Source organism: Pogoniulus pusillus, chromosome 5, assembly GCF_015220805.1.
Source record: "Pogoniulus pusillus isolate bPogPus1 chromosome 5, bPogPus1.pri, whole genome shotgun sequence".
Lineage (NCBI taxonomy): Eukaryota > Metazoa > Chordata > Aves > Piciformes > Lybiidae > Pogoniulus > Pogoniulus pusillus.
This window is the reverse complement of record NC_087268.1, coordinates 37,230,371-37,240,171: the sequence shown is the minus strand read 5'-3', so window position 1 is coordinate 37,240,171 and position 9,801 is coordinate 37,230,371. Positions and strand designations below refer to the sequence as shown.

The window sequence follows — 9,801 nt, the reverse complement described above, 5'->3', positions numbered from 1 at the left end:
CGGTTTCCTGACTCACCTGTCACACTGAGACAACCATCAGGGATAGTTTTACCTTCCTTAAAGGTTTGGAAGCATGAAAGGCTGATGTTGGCCAGTGGATGTCACTGTAGCTCTACAGAAAAAGGGGGAAAAAAAAGAAGATACGCATTGATTAACAACTGACTAAGAAAAGGTTTAAAGACTGAGTGTTCTGGGACTTTCTGTGTTTACGGTGTGAAAACTGTGGGATATAAACAATAACCTCCCATTTCAAAATGTGACATATTTTGGCACCTATTTTTTTTTTTTCCAAATTGGATGTGTTTAGGATGTATTTTGAGCAAATAGTGTAGGAGTTGACTCCCCACGTGCTCCTTCTTTGCATGTTGTGAAGATTTCAAGTGCTGAGTGCAGGAGAGGAGATGCCAGGCTAGTGCCCATCCTTTCATCTTCACACAGGTAAGTGCTCTTCCTATCAAGAAATATTTCCAGCTTCATGCAACTGTCACCTGAAGCCTCTGCTTCCCTTAGCTGGGACCTCTGTGGGATACCTAGAAAATACAGATTCTAGTGTTGGTTTGAGGACTTTTTGTTTGGGTTGGTTTTACTTTTTTTTTTTTTTTTTTTTTTTTTAACATTAATAGGAAAAAAAAAAGTGAGTTGCACCTTTGTCCTTCTCTGTCGACTCCAGACAGTGAAGGGCAGGACCTGCTTTCTGGCAGGCACATGACATGCTCAGCCACAGCAAACCCTGCTGCACCCGAGCTCCTGGGGCAGGACCCAAGCCCAGCTCTCATTACTCCTGATTACTGGTGCATAAGCAGGTTGATGGTAGCTAGCTACAGCTGCTGTCTCAAAGCTGCCTTGACATAAACTTGTCACCTGCTGCATGTATAACAGTGCCACCAAGGAAGGCTGCAAAGCCTATCTGAAAGGGTAGCTAGGCTTTCTGACCTTTATCCTGCCCTGAGCTCCTTGCTGCTGCAGCAATGCTGCCATCAGCAGTGAGCCAGCCATTTTAAAGCCAGCTCGGGAAGGATGAAATTTTGGCAGTAATACACAAAGTGCTTTCCTGCAGCAAAGCACTTTAGCATATGCTCATGCTCAGGCACAGCTATGTCTGTAACTTTAAATGGAGCATAAGAATGGGGTTGGAGAATGTAAAAACTTTTTAAAAGATGCAGAATCAGTTATGTTCTTGTACTTGAATATTTGTGAGCCTTCCTGTCTCTCCTTAACAGCTGCTTCTTGGAGATCTCTCATAGGAAGACACAGATCTTAACCCCAAAAAGCCTTCAGCTAACGAAAAACAGTATATGAAAAATACATGTGAGGACAAATGAAGTTCCAGTCCAGTAGATCCACATCTACTAAAAGCACTGGGGTCAATGTTCATCCTACCCAAGGTATAAGCCTCAGTTTCCTTTTATAATTTAGCTTTGAGCAGATTCACCCTCTGCCTCCTTTGAACTGTGCAGAGGAAAGCATATGTGAGTGAGAGCAAGCACATCCTCAGTACAGAAGTACCTACTTTTATGTGACAGTCATGCCTGGTGGTGAGTAAAGAGGAGCTATGCAATCAGCAGGACAAGAGGCTTAATTTGGAATAACCTACCTTTCACCGGGAAAAGGCTTGTTGCAAGTGAGACATTTGGCAAAACAAATGGCAGAAAAGGACACAAATGTTGTCATAAACGTGGTGCATTTCAAAGAGGAGCCAGGGTCACTCTCATCTCTTTCCGTGAAGGAGGTGATAATTCCTGCAGAGTTAAGCATTGGTTATTTGTGTATTGAGTTCTAATAATTTATGCAAATAATATTCATGTGCATGTGTGGATACTCACAATGCAAAGTGTTACTAACAGGTTTGGAAGACAAAACTGTTGTAGGTTAAGATAAAAGATGACCAGATCATGCAGTGGAAGCCTCTAGATTTGCCTGTCTGCTCATATACTTAGCATGCATGCAGTCAGCTTGTCACACTTGTAAGAGGCTGCTGTGGAGGCAGGGAATTAATGTGGCCGAGTCAGGAATTTGATATAAAAATAGAATTATTTTATTTTCTCAAAACCCCCACCCCAGTGCTATATACAGAAATTAATTCAGTTTTAACTAGCAGATTCAGTTAGGTTGAGAAGATCTACAAGGATACCATAGGTAATTTGACTATTTTTGAAGTCAGAAGTTGGAAAAGGCTTGAGCTATTAAATAATAGTGTTCCCCACTTAATAATAAAGCTGAGCCAAAGTTACTGACAGGTGAGTCAGGCTGACTGAAAGAAGGGTGGTCCAGCTGCTTGTCCTCTTGCTCTCTTTCAGAGGCTATCTGAGGGTCGTTAAGGCCTCTTGAGCCTGCATAAAGGGTGCTAATGGTGGGAAGCCTCCTTCAGAGCAGAGAGCCAGGGGCTCCTGCTGCAGAATCTATCCAGGCAGGGGAGAACTCTAAGGCAGGCACAAACTCTAAGGTGGGCACCCCAAGGCGGGAAGTCCCCCAATATTTATACCCTTCCTAGACAAAGAGCTGAGTTACCACTTCCTAGGCATGAAGACCACAGCCAATCCCAGCCCGATTCCAGCGTGGGCACTGCACAGGGCACCCCTCATGCTGGAAGAGCCTCTTGCTCCTGCACTTCACACCTGCAGGGCAGGCGGGGGGAAACAGTTTCTTTCACGCCTTTTCCTCCCCCATTCAAAGCACAGAGGGAGAGGGATTTAGGGGTATACAGGACTCCAGGATAGAGGCTCAATGCAGAGAACAACAGCCCTGCAAGGTGTGTGGGGTATATATGTAATATGCCTGTTAATGCATTGCAGCTCATGCCTGTGCAATGATATATTTCAATGAAGAGGCAACAGGCTTGGACAGAGCTTGAGATTTTGAGGTTTCTTTTTTAAATCATGTGTTGCCTCATTTTCCTTCATGAGGGAATGTCCAGGAAGAGCCTTTTTGTTAACTGTTAGAGCTGATTGAAATTATTATGAATGAGGCTGTTATGAACGAGGCTTTCACAAGACTTCCATCAAAACCTCTCTTAGAAGCATTGCCACTTAAGCTACATACTTTTAAGGTTAATACTATACATTAAAATTGTCCTGTTCTGTATCTTCTTGGACTTGCACACCATCTCTCACTCATCTAAGGAGTGATTAGAGTATTAACTTTGACATATTTGACTTCAGTATGTGTGTGAATGTTATCAACACATCTTGAGAACTGAGTTCTGAGCTGGAATTTGAAGGAGGACTGAGAAATGCTATTCCAGGACAGTTCATTGCATGTGTTCTAGGCACCAAAGATAGCTAGTATGCCTATGAAGACATCTCAGGAAAACAAGAAAATAAGGAAATAGGGTCATGGTGAATGTTATTGCTAGGCAATGGTACCATGGGATGTGTGCAGTCTCTGGCACAAACAGGCTACTAAATACTTGCCCGTTTCAAGGTTTGACTTGACAGGATTATTGATAGAAGGGAGAGGCTAGTGCAAAGGACATCACACGAGGGTCAAGGTGTGTGCTCTGTTGCTTCCAGCTGGCAGAAACAAGAAAAGTTTAAATTGCTGACTTTGAAGTTGGATCTGAATTAGTAGCCTTCTGAGATTGTTTCTTTGCAAGTCAAGTGGTGCTGCAATGTTGCTTCTACTTGGCTAGCCTACTTTTGAGTCACATTGGTGGGCAGCGACATGAGCCCAGAGTGGCTTAGTGAAGGCTGCCAGGAAAAGGGGTCTGGGCCTGATAGGGAGGGTGGCCTGATTTTGGACGATGTACCTGGAGAAGAAGAGGTAAGGAATTCTCCAGGTGCAATGATGATCCCCAGGGGAGGGAGCATGTGTTTGCATGGGCCTGGGGTGCGTGTGCAGAAGTGTGAGTTTCAAAGGGAAATGGGCACTGGTGCCCCTGCTCATTATTGAGAAACCTCCTTCACACCTTTTCAGAGTGAAAATAGAAGTCATGCACATAACATTTCATCAGTCAAGTTGGCTGTTTTAAAAATATTTTTATGTTCACATCTTTTATCTACCATCCAATTTGAATATCAGACAAGGAGAAGGATTTCAGAGGAAGAGAAAGTCGTTTCCAGGGGATTTTCAGCAAGAGTGTCACTGTAAGACAGCTCCTCAAAGGGATTTCTTTTTCTTTTAGAAAAGTTAACCTCCTGACCTCCAGTGTAATTTGGAAAATCATCTCTCTAGCTCCTGGTAAGGAAGTGCAGCTGGTGACTCTATAAAAATGTACTATGCTTTAAGCAGGAGACCTGACATCTGAAGGATATTGTCCACCAGTCTGTCTTTAACACCATGGCAGAATTCTATGGGAGAAGTAGGACCAAACACAGGGTGACATGTCTGGAATTCAACTTTGCTAATTATCTGTAACTGCCTGAGTGATTGTGGGCAAACCTGTGCACTCTTGCCTCTGTTTTTCTCTCAGTCAAATGTGGTTTTCCTGCCAAATGCTATGATGTCTGCCTTTTCTCAGACACCCCAGTATTTCCAGTCTGTTCAGCAGTTCCTCCCTCTGTTTTTTCAGGACCACTGCTTGACCTGTTTCCATACACTTGACAGCGATATCTGACAGCCATGACATAAGCTGGCTTCTCCTCCTAGACCTCCCTAAGGAGCCTAAAATGTCTCTCATTCTCCATATGGCTGTGTGGGACCTCTTGTTTCACACAGACCTGTGTCCATGACAGAGGCATGCCTGAGAATAATAACCAAAACCTGCTGGGTGTGTGGTTTTGACCTGTGCATAGTCTCCTTGTTCTTTCTATCAATATCAAGCTTAATGAAGCAGCAGTTGTAACTTCTGCAGAGCATCTAGCTGGTGGGAATGAGCAGGGTAAAGCAAGCCATCTTTGTGTACACTTGTGAGCATGGTTCAGTAGACTGCTTTTGCTATTATGGGTCATGAAGCATAACGAGGGAGGTGGTAGTGATAACTGGGTGTGTCCATCCATGGCGACAGCTTCACCGAGTCCTTTCTTGGCTTCTTCATGGCAGGAACAATTCAGTGTCTTGCTTTTGCTTCTTTAGAAGGCTTAGGCATCATGTAACCTGTTTCATTGTTTCCTTTTATACCTCTGAACTTTCTGAAAGTACTTTGTCTCCACAGAATGATTTTGAAGTGCAGTCGGGTTGTGGGAGTGTCGCTGCTGTCCAGAAGCTGTGGTCAAAGCCCTGTTCTGCTCCAGGGCTTAGGCACATCAGTCACAGGGCCTGCATGAAGTTCTCTTATCTAAACAGGTGAGCCTTATCTGCTGCAGATGCTCGAATCATTGCCAACAGTGTAAGTGTCTTTGCCAGGATGCCTCTGTGGTAAGAGTGAACCTTTTTCTGTACTGCACGCCCATGCAGAGCTGGAAGGATTTGCCTCACTATCAGAGAAGCTCCACCTAAGAGATAAGGGAAGAGGAAGGTGCCTCTGCTCTCTAGGCTTGGACAGATGTATGAGGACAGCCAGCCACCTTTCTGGGTCAGCCCTTTCTCCCTGCCTGCTGAGGCAGCTCTGATGGAGCTTATTTTTACTGGGAGCTCAGTAGCCATCCCAATGAGAACTCACACATTCCTACCTTTTACATGATAAATACATAAAAAGCAAGCAAACAAACAACCCCCCCCCCCTCCCCCCCCATGTGGTATTTGTTAGGTCTGAACTATCAATCAATTAAGACATAGCATTCTGCCCACCCTAGCTTGACAAGATTTGGCCGTGTGACTGTTGGTGTGACAAAGACCCAGAAAGAGAATGCAGATGGACATGTTCATGCAGTCATTCATATGGTTATGTCAAGGGTACAGTTGCTTTGGTAGAAGCTCACTCCCCTGCTTCAATGCAGGCATTTTCTCTAGTTGCTCATGGTGCTGTGTGTTCTTAAGTTTCTGAGGATGGCAATTTGTAGAATGCTTTGGATTGGAAGGTACCTTAAAGGTCATCTAATTCCAACTCCCCCTTCCATAAGCAGGGACACCTTCTACTAAACCATGTTGCCCAAGATCCCATCCACCCTGGCTTTGAACACTTAAGAGTGGCTTGTGTTAGAAAAGATCCTTTAAGAACATCAAGTTCAAAAATTCACAGGGCTTGTTTCCAGCTGTTGGTATTTTGGTCACAACATGTGTAATTTGGCTGTGCTTCTGAAAAGTAATCTCTTGCAATTAAAAGATCACAAAGGAATTGAATATTTTACTTTCATTCCTTCTCAAAACCAACCAAACAAAAGAAATATTTCAGTGTTTTGTTAAAAAAAAAATTGCTGAGGGCTGTATCCTGGGCTGCTGTTCTCACTTCTTCGTGGTAGATACAGCAACACATGATCATACATATCCAGCCCATCTTTCACTACATATTGTGCGTGGCGAGTAATAACATCTGAGTGTGGACCACAGTACAGAGACCATAAAGTTGGGCAATTTGCAGTAAAATTTGGATTTAGACACATTAGTTCTAGTCTCCATCATTCCCAGTATAACAGATGGTGGAAAAAAACCATTAAAATAATAGATTGTCTGCTAAAAAAAGTTGTAAATCTGGACTCTGCTATGAATGTAGCACTGCAGAACTGCTGTAATGTTAGAAATGTTATGGGATTCACTGGCAAGCCACAGAAGTATTGAAGAAATAGCTAAGGAGGAAAATCATCAGTCTGTTCATGTTCAGAGCAGGGAATAACAGCTGTGGCTCAGGGAGGTGATTTCATACTGTAACTGCTTCAGCATCACCGAACTTTGTGGTAAAGTTTTTTTTTCCTTAGAATTTGTTTGCTACTGCCCTTCATCTTGCAAAATAAGCACAATATTTGGCTGGTGCAGGTGCACCAGAGTGAAAAGTACTGCAAAGAGAAGAGGCAGGTAGACATTCATCTGGCCCAGTGCAACTTGAAAGAATTCAAGTCTGACTCAACATGAAGAGTCAGCACTTCTGCTTCTCTGGCAAGACTCAAGGCTGTGAAGGTTTGATTTAGCACTGTTGAAATCTTCAAATTTCCTGCATGGTAACTGAGCAATTGAAATGCAACCAGAATAGTTGAAGAAATTGTACTGAGAACTTGAAATTAGAACTTTATCTATTACTGTGGGAATTGTTATTATTTAACAGTATAGATGTAAATATCTTGCATATTTGCTCTATAATATGTAATACAATTTTGTTAAGCATTTAGATTTTAAAATTTAGACATTAAAATAAACACAAAATTCTCCAGTTATATGGGTATTATAAAGAGTTGCATTGGTTATACCACCAAGAAAATCCAGCTTCTCCTTGAAATAACCAAAGGTTTAAACATCACATCAATAGGGTTTAAAATGAAAACAAAGGTCAATAATTTTTCTCTTCCATTTTGTGTCTGCTGTTACAGCAGGTGCTGATGAATGTGTATTTCCCAAAACATCTGCACAGCACATGCAGGAAAGGGTTAGATCACTATCTCTGGACTCTGGACTGGTATTTACCTTGCGTAATTTCAGACATGTCATCTACATTTTCTGCTAGATAGCAGAATTCTTGAGCACTTTAAATAGGATCAGCCAGGTTGGAAGAGATCTCCAAGATCATCCAGTCCAACCTAGCACCCAGCCCTAGCCAATCAAATAGACAAAGGCACTAAGTGCTTCATCCAGGCTTTTCTTGAAGACCTCCAGGGACAGTGACTCCACCACCTCCTTGGGCAGCCCATTCCAATGCCAATCACTCTCTCTGTCAACAACTTCCTCCAAACATCCAGCCTAGACCTCCCCCGGCACAACTTGAGACTGTGTCCCCTTGTTCTGTTGCTGGTTGCCTGGAAGATGAGACCAACTCCCACCTGGCTACAACCTCCCTTCATGTAGCTGTAGACAGCGCTAAGATCACCCCTGAGCCTCCTCTTCTCCAGGCTAAACACCCCCAGCTGCCTCAGCCTCTCCTCATAGGGTTTTTATTCCAGGCCTTTCACCAGCCTTGTTGCCCTTCTCTGGACACCTTCCAGTATCTCAGCATCTCTCTTGAATTGAGGAGCCCAGAACAGGACACAGGACTCAAGGTGTGACCTGACCAGTGCTGAGTACAGGGGAAGAATAATCTCCCTTGTCCTGCTGGCCACACTGTTCCTGATCCAGGCCAGGATGCCATTGGCTCTCTTGGCCACCTGGGCACACTGCTGGCTCATCTTCAGCCTACTATCTACCAGCACCCCCAGGTCCCTTTCTTCCTGGCTGCTCACCAGTCTCTCTGTCCCCAGCCTGTAGTGCTGCTTGGGTTTGTTGTGGCCAAATTGTAGAACCCTGCACTTAGTCTTGTTAAATCTCAACTGTAGAAGCTTTTGGAGACAGATTGAAGTTGTCCATTAGGCCTGAGCTCTCAGATGAATCTGCAGTCGTTGGACAGCATAATATAGAGGATGTGAAGTTGCCAATTGCCACTGAAACTGCACACCCCTGGATACAGTCAAATTGTAAAACCTCTGTGTGATGTGACTCGGAAGAGGAACAACCTTAAGTGGAGACCTGAACAACAAGCAGCTTTTGATCAGATAAAGCAGGAACTAGTCCATGAAATGGATTTGGGACCTTGTTTGAACTGATCCAGACATTAAGAACATTCTGTACATGGCTGCAAGTGATAATGTACCCTGGTGCCTAATGGCAAAGAGCCCCAGAAGAAACATGCAGCTGACCACTTGGTTTCTGGAATAGAGGATATAGAGGGTCAGAAGCAAACTATATGCCAGCAGAGAAAGAGATACTTACTGCTTATGAAGGAGTAAAAGCTGCTTCTGAAGTAATCATAACAGACTCTCAACTTCTTTTTTTTTTTGTTAAATAGATGCTTCAAGATGCATCTCAGCTGTTCTTCTTGAAGTGTCAGCCTAAGGATGATGAGAGTTGTGTTCCTCACCTTTGGCAGTCAAAGAAACTGACAGAGTTTGGACAAGCCTACTCCATCTCTTCTCTGAGTCCCCAGAGAGCAGACATGGTTGGAAACAGCAGCTGAATATTTCTTAAATACCCCACCACTTCCTCCTTCCCTTGATTTAGAAAAGCTATGCAGAAGGAGAGAAAGAGAGAGAAAATTTCTCTGAACAGGTCTACATGATCTCTGAGAAACAGCTGTGAGACCGTTTGCCAGCACAAGGTGCCCATAGATGCCTGCAAAGTTTGCCTACTTCTAAGCATACAGCTTTCGGGCTGCCTTTTGGGCTGGTGGGGATCTCGCCGTCTGCTTTCCTTGTGAGATGCCCTTCACTTGTAGCCAGGTGGTGCTGGCATCTCCTGCTTGTGCAGCCTTTGGCTGTTAGTTCAGGGTGGCAGTGGGCCAGTTCTCAAACACTGTGCAGACACATTTCTCCTTCTTTCAATTATTGACTTTTCCATTGTTCGGAGAAGCAAAAAAGCCCAACAGAGGTGATAGTTCTCATAAGGAGGACACACAATGGCTGAGATCCCAAGTGAAACAAGCAATTATTTTCCAGGTGAGAACATTTCAACGACGAGCTGTCTTAGGATATGAGAGCAACAGGAGCCGAGCGGGGAACATGGGCCATGTACATGAGAATAAACTTCAGAAACTTGCCCATTTCAATGTAAAACTAATGAAAATTTAGCCCTAGTTTGTTTCCCTGTAACGGGCCCACTCACATCTTACAGCAGATCAATAATTTGCTTTGACATCCGAGTTGTGAAAAAGAAAGGGGGAAAAGCGAAACTCATGGCAATATGCCACCTAATTATATCTACAACACAAAATCACTGCTTCAGCTGTATCTGACAAACATCAGGGAAGCTTTAAACCTAACTATGCATGAAATTCCTAACAGACTTACCACATGTGTGAAAATTGCCTGCAAA

At 43.7% G+C, this 9,801-nt stretch overlaps 1 long non-coding RNA gene across 1 annotated transcript in view; it reads left to right on the top strand.

Moving 5' to 3' along the window:
* Positions 1 to 371: 371 nt before the first annotated feature.
* LOC135175713 (uncharacterized) overlaps positions 372 to 9,801 on the top strand; it is a 125,272-nt gene continuing 115,842 nt past the window's right edge. Inside the window, exon 1 of the long non-coding RNA XR_010302450.1 lies at positions 372 to 438. This is a non-coding gene — a long non-coding RNA (uncharacterized LOC135175713). The remainder of the gene's footprint in view (positions 439 to 9,801) is intronic.